The following is a 9,313-nucleotide window of genomic DNA, read 5'->3' as shown; positions in this document are numbered from 1 at the left end:
GATATTTCATGTGTTTCAAAATGTGCCTTTCATCCAGCTCTTCTCATTATAGGAAGTGGAAGTTTATGGGCTGCACACAGGTACATGATTGAAGCAACATAGCAGGAAAATTGGAAAGCCTTCCAGTGTTCCAATGCAGCAATATTAAAGGGGAAAATAAACAATCACTAATATCCTGTGCAATGTTCTGTCTCTGTTTTAACAAGATATGTGTGCACAAGAGTGCTTTTGTGCAAATGCAAAAATTGATAGATGGCCATTATTTCCAATGGCCTTCATCACACAATCCCATTTCATAATTTCTTGCATTTGCACAAGAGCGCTTTGCACAACTGCTCATATGTTTCTTTAAAACACAGTCAGAACATTGCACAATATGTCAGCTAATCTGCTGAACTACAACATCAAGATAGGTTCTCACATTATAACTTATCACCCATTGCTGATGCAGTAGAAGAGTATTTAATTTTACTTACTTACTTACTTATTGAATCTATATACTGACTAATATAAAAATCTCTAGGCAGTATGATAGTTGCACAATGTTAACTAGAAATGAATAACTAAACTATATATATATTATATAGATCTGACAGATCAGCATTCATACATACTGTACTTTGGTCAGCAACCCAAGGTGTCAATAGTCAGTTTCTACACATTCTGTTAAATAGAACTGCAGTTTTGCAGTTTCTTCCCAGCAAAAAATAACTAGGAAAAATATCCTTCTGTGCAAGTAATACCTCCCTGAGCAAAACATATTCTTATTGATTAGGAAAATAGAAGGCTTGCAGTCCAAATCAGTTGAGCATGTTTTTCTCTAAGTATTACAAGATTCTCAATACCATGGAGTTATTTTTAGTATGTTGTTTAGGAGCTACAAATATTAATGCTTTAATGCCACCTTAGTAAGCTCTCCTTGTTTGAGAAATTAAAAGAATACTGACATAATTAGCCTTGATGAGGTCTTTATGGTATCACAAACCAGATGTTTATATTGCAGTTAAATCATATTCAATATTCAAACCAAATTCAGACATAACAGGAAACCAGAGGACCCTTCACCTTTGGTTTCCTCACCTGCATGTCCAGATTAAGGAAAACTGAGTTTGCAGTTTCCCTATCCCCAAACTCCACTCTGAACCTTCAGTCAGAACAGAGTTTTGCTGCCACAAACTCCATTTCCGCAGTGCCAGCATTACATCCAAGTGCTGGCACTGCAGTTTTGGCCAAAAAAACCAAAGTTGAGGGAGGAAGCTCCTCCCTCATTCTGGCCTGATTGGCTGTCAGGAAGAAAGTCTGCACAGCCAGCTCCCTCACCTCTCTGCAGTCTCTCTGACTGCAGAGAGGCAGGTCTCGAACGTGGATGGGAGAGAGAGAGGGAGGGGACACGGAACTGTGGTTCTGTGTTACGTCTGAAGGCAGCCACTGAGTTCTAATGTGAGCCAATACTGCTTGCCTACAGTGTTTGTATAGCTAGGTCCTAGAAAGGACTTCACCTAATAAACTGGATGTTCTTGTAATTTTATTTGTTTGTTTGTTTGCTTGCTTGCTTGCTTTATATACCACCTGACTCTAGTCTTTAGGCGGTTCACAAAAATAAACACAAGAAAAACAAAACAAACTTAAAATCAGCAATTTAAAAATTTAAAACATTCAGTGCTGGTGATTACCGTTAAAGCCCTAAATGGCTCAGGACAGGGTTATCTAGGAGAGCACCTTCTTCTGCATGATCCCCGCTGCACATTGAGATCCATAAGAGAGATCTGTCTTCATATGCCACGGCTCATCTGGCAATGACTCGGGAGCAGGCCTTCTCTGTAGTTACTCCTATGCTGTGGAATGCGCTCCCTATAGACGTTTGTGGTTTAACATCTTTGCCAGACTTCAAAAGAGCCTTTAAGACACATTTTTTCAGCCAGGCTTTTAGTAACTGGTTTCTCTGCTTCTTTATCCCCGCTGCTGCCCATTGCACATTATTCACATTAGAAAGTAGGGGATAAAGAAGCGGAGGAATGAGAATAAATGTTTTAAATTTAAAAATTTAAAACATTCACTTACTAAAAGCCTGGCTGAAAAATTGTGTCTTAAGGGCTCTTTTGAAGTCTGGCAAAGAGTGCATTCCACATCTTTGGAGTGACTACAGAGAAGGCCCGCCCCCGAGTCATTGTTGATCTCAATGTGCAATGGGGATCATGCAGAAGAAGGTGCTCTCTGGGGTAACCCAGTCCTAAGCCATTTAGGGCTTTAAAGGTAATCGCCAGCACTTTGTATTTTGCCTGGAAACTGATTGGTAGCCAATGCAATTGCTTTAAAACTTCATAATATGGTTATCAGAAAGTCATAATATGGTCATAAAAAGTCATAATATGGTCTCTCCGAGACACCCCAGAGACCGATTTAGCCACTGTGTTTTGAACCAATGTAATTTTCCAAACTACATACAAAGGCAGCCCCACATAGAATGCATTGCAGTAGTCAAGCCTAGAGGTTACCAGCGAGTGCACCACAGTTCTGAGATCACTATCTTTAATTCCTCCACAGATCTATTTATTATTCTGCCGAAGCTTCACTGTACCCAAATAACTCTGTTTATATGTCCTCACAAGCAAGATTGCAAATGGCACCTGTCTTTGAAATAAATAGTGTGAAGGGAGAAACACATGTTACCTCCAGCGCATGGTTTGTAGTTGCCCTCACTTTTTGAAATGGGAAGCTTGCAGTTCCCTTGTACAGAAGTACTGCCCTGAAGCATGAGGAAACCTGATCTACAGAAGTCCCATAAGCACTGGTGTTATTTTAAACACAGAAGTGTGTAAACTAATTTATTGACCCCTGGTAATCATCACTATCCCCCATTCCCCATTTTAAAACAAATAAAGTAAGGCTATTAGATTTGTGGAGTAGGCGAGGTGCAACTATGTGTACTTTTTGAAATACTTGGAAAATGTAGGCATATAATTGTACCCATGTGCCTTGTTCAGTTGAAAAAAGCAACAAGAGAGCCATCCATATTACCCTCCGCCTCCTGTTGCCCTAATCTTTAAAGAGCACCTGCAACATCCTAGTAAAAAATAAAATCTTGTCCCAAAGAAATATATTTCAAATAACCTTATGTGCAACCAAACTGTCATTCTGAGGATCTACTCTACTCTTACAACATTTCTGGTGTGGTAAAGTTCTCATGCAATGGTTTAGCACTGCAGTTTCATATCAGGAGCAATCTGACAATTTTCACATGGGGCTAATTTAAGACAAAATGCTTTCCACAGGAAACAGGAGTAGTAAAGCCACAGCACAAAACAAACCTTAAACTATGGCTCTGTCCACTTGAAAAGGAATTTGTTGACTGAAAAGTCGGTAAGGGATCATGCAAAACACTTTTCTCAGTTTCCTAAGTGAATGTTCATCATGGCCACAATCTATCACAGAATTAGTGCCCATAATCCCATTGGCTGACATACAGCACAAGAGCATGTCAGCTTAGTAACATTGCATTTGAGCAATGTGCACAAATGGGAAAATGTGTGCAATTATAATTACACAAGAGTAAGCCCATATTTCCAATAGGCTTACTCTTGTATAACATAATTTGCACAAATTTTGCATTTGTGCAATGTGCACTATGTGCAAACACAATATTACTAGGCTGATGTACTATTTTGCAGTATATCAGCCAGTGATTTTTGCAGCTTTAGAAATACTGAATGCTGTGCTGGATTGTGGCTAATTACCAGACATGATCCAGTCACCAAAAAACACCTTTAAGCTTCATTTATTTTTCAATGCATGCATATGCTTAACAGCATTGCTGTTAACAGCCCAGTTAAAAGTGCTGGATCATGCCTATTGTTTAAGAAAGGCTTTATCTTAGTTTATCTTAACCTATCAAGTCAAACTGCAAGGTAATGCAATCATTATATAAATCACTGCCTTTTTGAATTAATATTGCTGCTCTTAACTTTGGTGTCTACTGATGGGTCACAGTGGCTTTAACTATTCACTTCTCTCCAGATCTTTTCTATTAAAATTGTTTTCTATTAGAAAAATACAATTTGTTTTTAAAGTTTCAATTATTTGAATGGAACATCAGTCATCACTTACATTATTCACTGATATGAAAAAAAAAGACTCACAGCTCATTTATATGCAGAAAAAGAAGAAAAAACCCACCACATTTATTTCCCTGCCATATGAAGCGCAACTGAGGAAAAACGGTGAAAGCCTTGATGCATGATAATTTTTCTTGTTGCATTTGTAGGCTTCCCCCCTACACTTCACTGACTTCTTTATTCCACATCCTTTCCTAAAGAGGAAAACCAGTATTTGAATTATTTTTTTAAAAAAAACACCAATGCATTGAAGCAACTTAACTGTGTACTATTTACTGAAAGTCAACAGGAGCTTAGTATGTACTACCTGAAGCTAAATAAACTGAAGCTAAAAATACCTGGGCTGATGGTGTGAGTAAACAGCTGAACTATATTAAAATGTAATGATGATATAATGTGAAATATGCATTTTCCACAATTCACCAGTTTTTTGAGACCTCTTTAATGCTCAAATATATGTTAAGAACAGGTGTTCAAGATAGCAGGCGTTTTGATGTAAAACATCAGCTTCAGTGCTATACAAAAGTGTCTGAGTCGTGCTCTTAAATGCAACTCAGTGTCTTTTTTGCTGAATCATGGCACAGCCAGTGCTGTGTACAGTTCTGTTTTCTGCACTGGCCCTGCCGCCTTGCATCTGATGTCAGATGCAGTGGGTGTGGCTTGGAGCAACACCCGGGGCAGAGGGGCCGCAGATCACACTTTGTCCCCCAACCCCCACAAAGCTCGCTATGCCCCTGCCCTCTCCCATTGCATGAGTGAAACATACCTTCAAGCAACATCAGTCTGGATTTTGCTTTAAGTTATGTGGATTTAGAAAAAAGCGGGGGCAGGGGAGCTCTGTTTACAATTTCTTTCTTAATCCTTTATCCTTCTGTGGTATTTTGTAAGAGCGTTGAGTTAGAAGATGCTGCAAAGTTGGCATTGTAGCAGAGAATGAGGGAATTACTTCATCGGTGGCTAGAAAGACTTGGGATGTTCACAGAGAGCGACAGCTTGCTGAGTGAGTTTCTCTACAATTCTGGCCACAGTTCACAAACAAAAAGAGCTGTTTTTGAGCTAGCTGTCCCCTCACCCATTTGCAGTCACTCACCAAGCACAATTAACCATTTCCTATCCACTTAGCACATCTGAGTAGCACATTTTAAATCAAAATGTAATTTTAGGCTGTGACTTGCTGGTCCAAACACCATTTCCCCACTCTTTTTTCCTCTCTGCAACTACCTGTGGCTCCCAAAAATATGTCCCTGAGGATCCCCTAACCCTCAGGGACATATTTTCAGAAGACACTGGCAGCTGCAGGGCAGTAGCAGCACTAGAAAAGAATGAGGGTGGCACAGAAGGGCCAACAAGCATTTATGGGTAGAGGAGCATTGTCTCACACATTAGACTTCTAAAACAGAAATGGGGGTAGGTGGAGGGGCAAGAAATGGGGGCAGGTTTGAGAGGGCACTTGCCGAACCTTACCCACCCTCTGGAACCACCCTTGCTAGAGCCGTAAGGGGAATCACCTAAAACCACTTCTCCCCTTCATGCCCAAGTGGAAGTGTCCCCCTGCTCAAACTTAGTCTGGATGTCAGCCAGCAGGTATCTTCTTGGCAGTCTTAAGCCTTGGCCTAGGTACAGAGAAAAAGAAAGAATACTATATCTGGCAGTTGGAATTAATACAAGACTTTTAATATATGTTTTGCCTCCCAACTCTGACTGCAGTGAGGACAGTGAGAGCCTCTTTTTACATGCCATCTGTAGTGTGGCTATATTTAATTTTGACAGGTTCAGCTTATAAAAATAATAAACACATTTATGGTTCCAATACTGTTGACACATTAAACAAGTGTTGTTTGTCACTACAGTATTTCAGTCACTAGGCTAATGTAGACTTCATGGACTAATACAAATCCCACATGGATTTTCACCCTGAAGTGTTCTTATAACTGTTACAGTTATTATCATGCTTAAAATTGAACTGAGAACTATATAATGAATAAAAATGGGCAAATCCTTGACTACATAGCTTAGAGTTTAAAAAGACAAAATACTGAAAGGAAAGGAAAATCTGTACAAACATATGTACAGACTTGATGTACCCTTGCTCTTCATATCATTACATACATGGCTTTATTGTGTAATTTTATTTACAAAAAAAAATAGTACACATTTAGGCAGCGGGTGAGGGGGGCAGAGAAAGACATGATTTTAATAAAGGTTTAAAAAGAAAGCCCTGAAGAACATAAGTTGGGAGAGCAGTTGCATACAAAGTGCCACAAAGAAAAGAGACACAACACAAGAGATAAAGATTGAGGTTGGCTGAATGCAGGAGAGTGTGTGAAGAACGGAGTCATGTGTGCAGATGAGATAAGAGGGGTGAGATAAAGTTTAAAGTAGCAATCAGAATAGGGCAGAAATAGGAAGCAAATGAAAAAATATAGAAAGATATGATTACATAAACAAAACATTAAACAAGCTGCAGAATTCTAGACAGAAGCCAAAGCAAAAACTAAGAAATTCTTGTTTAGACTTAATTAGAATTCCAGACAAGGAATATATCAGTACCTAGATAGTAGTGAATGAAATATATTGGTGAAATATATATAAGAGAGAGAGAGAGAGAGAGAGAGAGAGAGAGAGAGAGAGAGAGAGAGAGAGATTCAGAAAGCCAACACTGTGAAGAGAAATATGGGATTAACAATACTGAGGGAGCTAATGCAACACTAAGGACCAAACTTGATGTGCTGTGTAGATTCCATGATTAGAACTTTTGAATTCTTTTTCATTTACAAATAGCAGCCATGATGGTCCCAATTTTGATTGCAACCATGGCACTTGGGCACCTTCATCTAACCTTTGTTCCTCGGCACCACTTATCTGATGTAAGTTGCTGTCCCATCATCGATTAGATGTGAAGGAGAAAGCCTATGGACATAAAATATGTACTCTCTGTCAAATCTTCACCCACAGGTAGTGGGCTGGAACTTTCCTGCCAGTGTTTGTTCCCCCTGCCCTAACTGCACCTAGGCCTAGGATCCCAACCCAATGAATCCTTCAAAGTGAGATGACCTAGGCAAACCCCAGCTGCCCAGTTTGCCCTAGCCTTCTTACCAGACCGCTACCCAGCTTAAGATTGCCCAAACTTAAAGCCAGCATCACCCACGCAACAGCTGTCTTCTCAGAAAGTTACTGAACCCCATCCCACAGCCTACCATCTTGACTTACTTGCTATCACCTAGCTAATTCATCAGGCAGCAGCCTAACTCCAACTAGAGGAACACAAAATGACCACCCATACCCACCCTGGTTTTCTGTCTCTTGCCCCCTTTTGTGGGATACTGCTGTAGAAACCCCCAAACTCTACCCATCTATATGTCTCTCACTGAGCCAATGCAAAAATTTCCTCCCCAGCAAAATACTAAAGGGAAGGCCCTAATCTGCTTACCATGTTTGTATTGTCACAGTGATATTTCTGGAGGCGAGTATCATGATCAGTGAGACCTACCTTAAGAGGTTTTGCGGGGAGAGTGGGCATAGCCCGCTCTCCCCGCAGACGATCGTCAGACAGCCCTGGGTGGCTGGACTGGCTGCCCACACGACTGCCAGCTCCATCACGGAGCCGACGGGCTGCGGGGATCGGGGGCTACTCGGCCCCAGGAAGTTCCAGGATGCCAAGCATGTGGGCCATCCTGGAGAGACCCCCAGGGCCGGGAGGCTTGTTTCAGCCTTTCAGCAGGGGTCTCCTCATGTGTTGCCGTGGCACGGAGCCACAGCATGACAATACAAATCATCTAAGGGGACGGGGAATTGGGAGGGTTTTCTGCCAGGAGCCGCACAGCTCCCGTGGCAGCAGACGATTGGGCAAAAGTGGGCTAGGCTCCCTTAGCCCGTTTTTACCCGATTGTGAGAATCTCCTCTTGGTATACTAAATTTCTATAATAGTTTTAACAGTGGAACATAGGAAGCTGCCATATACTGAGTCATACCATAGGTCCATCAAGCTCAGTATTGTCTACACAGACTGGCAGTGGCTTCTCCAAGGTTGCAAGCAGGAATCTTTCTCAGCCCTATCTTGGAGATGCCAGGGAGGGAACTTGGAACCTTCTGCTCTTCCCAGAACGGCCCCATCCCCTTAGGGGAATAACTTACAGTGCTCACATGTAGTCTCCCATTTATATGCAAACAGGGTGGACCCTGGTTAGCTAAGGGGTTTCTAAAATTTTATGTTGTTTTAAATTTTGTTACCAATGTATTAATCTGTTGCTTATGACTCCAATATTCCCAGTGCTGTTTTGGCATAAGCACAATTGAAAATTATTTAAGTTAAATAGGATGATCATCCCCTATGTTTGGAAATGCATGCTTGAAGAAGAGTTTAATGACTATGGGTATATAGTTGATCTGAAGGTGGCTGTGCTCACTTAATTCCAATTAAACTTAATGGAACATTCCCAGTCTCCTATGGTCAGAATAGATTATTTTAGTGCCCTCTTATTAGATGGGCAACATTTACCTTCATAGACCCTTTTAAACCTTGCAATCGTCTAGAAGCCATACATATATATATATATATATATATATATATATATATATATATATATATAACAACATGATGTACAACTAAAAATGTAAGGTGGGAAAATGCTACCTTGAAGAGAGCTAGAGAGCTGGTCTTGTGGTAGCAAGCATGACTTGTCCCCTTAGCGAAGCAGGGTCTGATTGCATATTGCATATGAAAGGGGAGCTACATGTGTGAGCACAGTAAGATATTCCCCTTAGGGGATGGGGCCACTCTGGGAAGAGCATCTAGGTTCCAAATTCCCACCCTGGCATCTCCAAGATAGGGCTGAAAGTGATTCCTGCTTGCAACCTTGGAGAAACTGCTGCCAGTCTGTGTAAACAATACTGAGCTAGATGGACCAATGGTCTGACTCAGTATATGGCAGCTTCTTATGTTCCTAAGAAAGTTTTAAAATGTGATATTCTCTTATCTAGAATAAAGGGCTGTTCATAGAATTCTAGCGTTGTCAACTGACCAAAACAAAGGGTTGCCAACCAACCAGTATGTGGTGCTCCTAAACCTTTAACAGCCATTCAAGAACTTAACCAAAACCTTGCTGGATCAGAAGGCAATGCCACATTGCACAGCCTCTCTTTAATAATCTTAGTACTATTGCAATAACAATTATTTACAGGAGAATTCAGATGGTGTGAGA

Source organism: Hemicordylus capensis, chromosome 2, assembly GCF_027244095.1.
Source record: "Hemicordylus capensis ecotype Gifberg chromosome 2, rHemCap1.1.pri, whole genome shotgun sequence".
NCBI lineage: Eukaryota > Metazoa > Chordata > Lepidosauria > Squamata > Cordylidae > Hemicordylus > Hemicordylus capensis.
The sequence above is the reverse complement of the archived record's forward strand: the minus strand, read 5'-3'. Positions refer to the sequence as shown.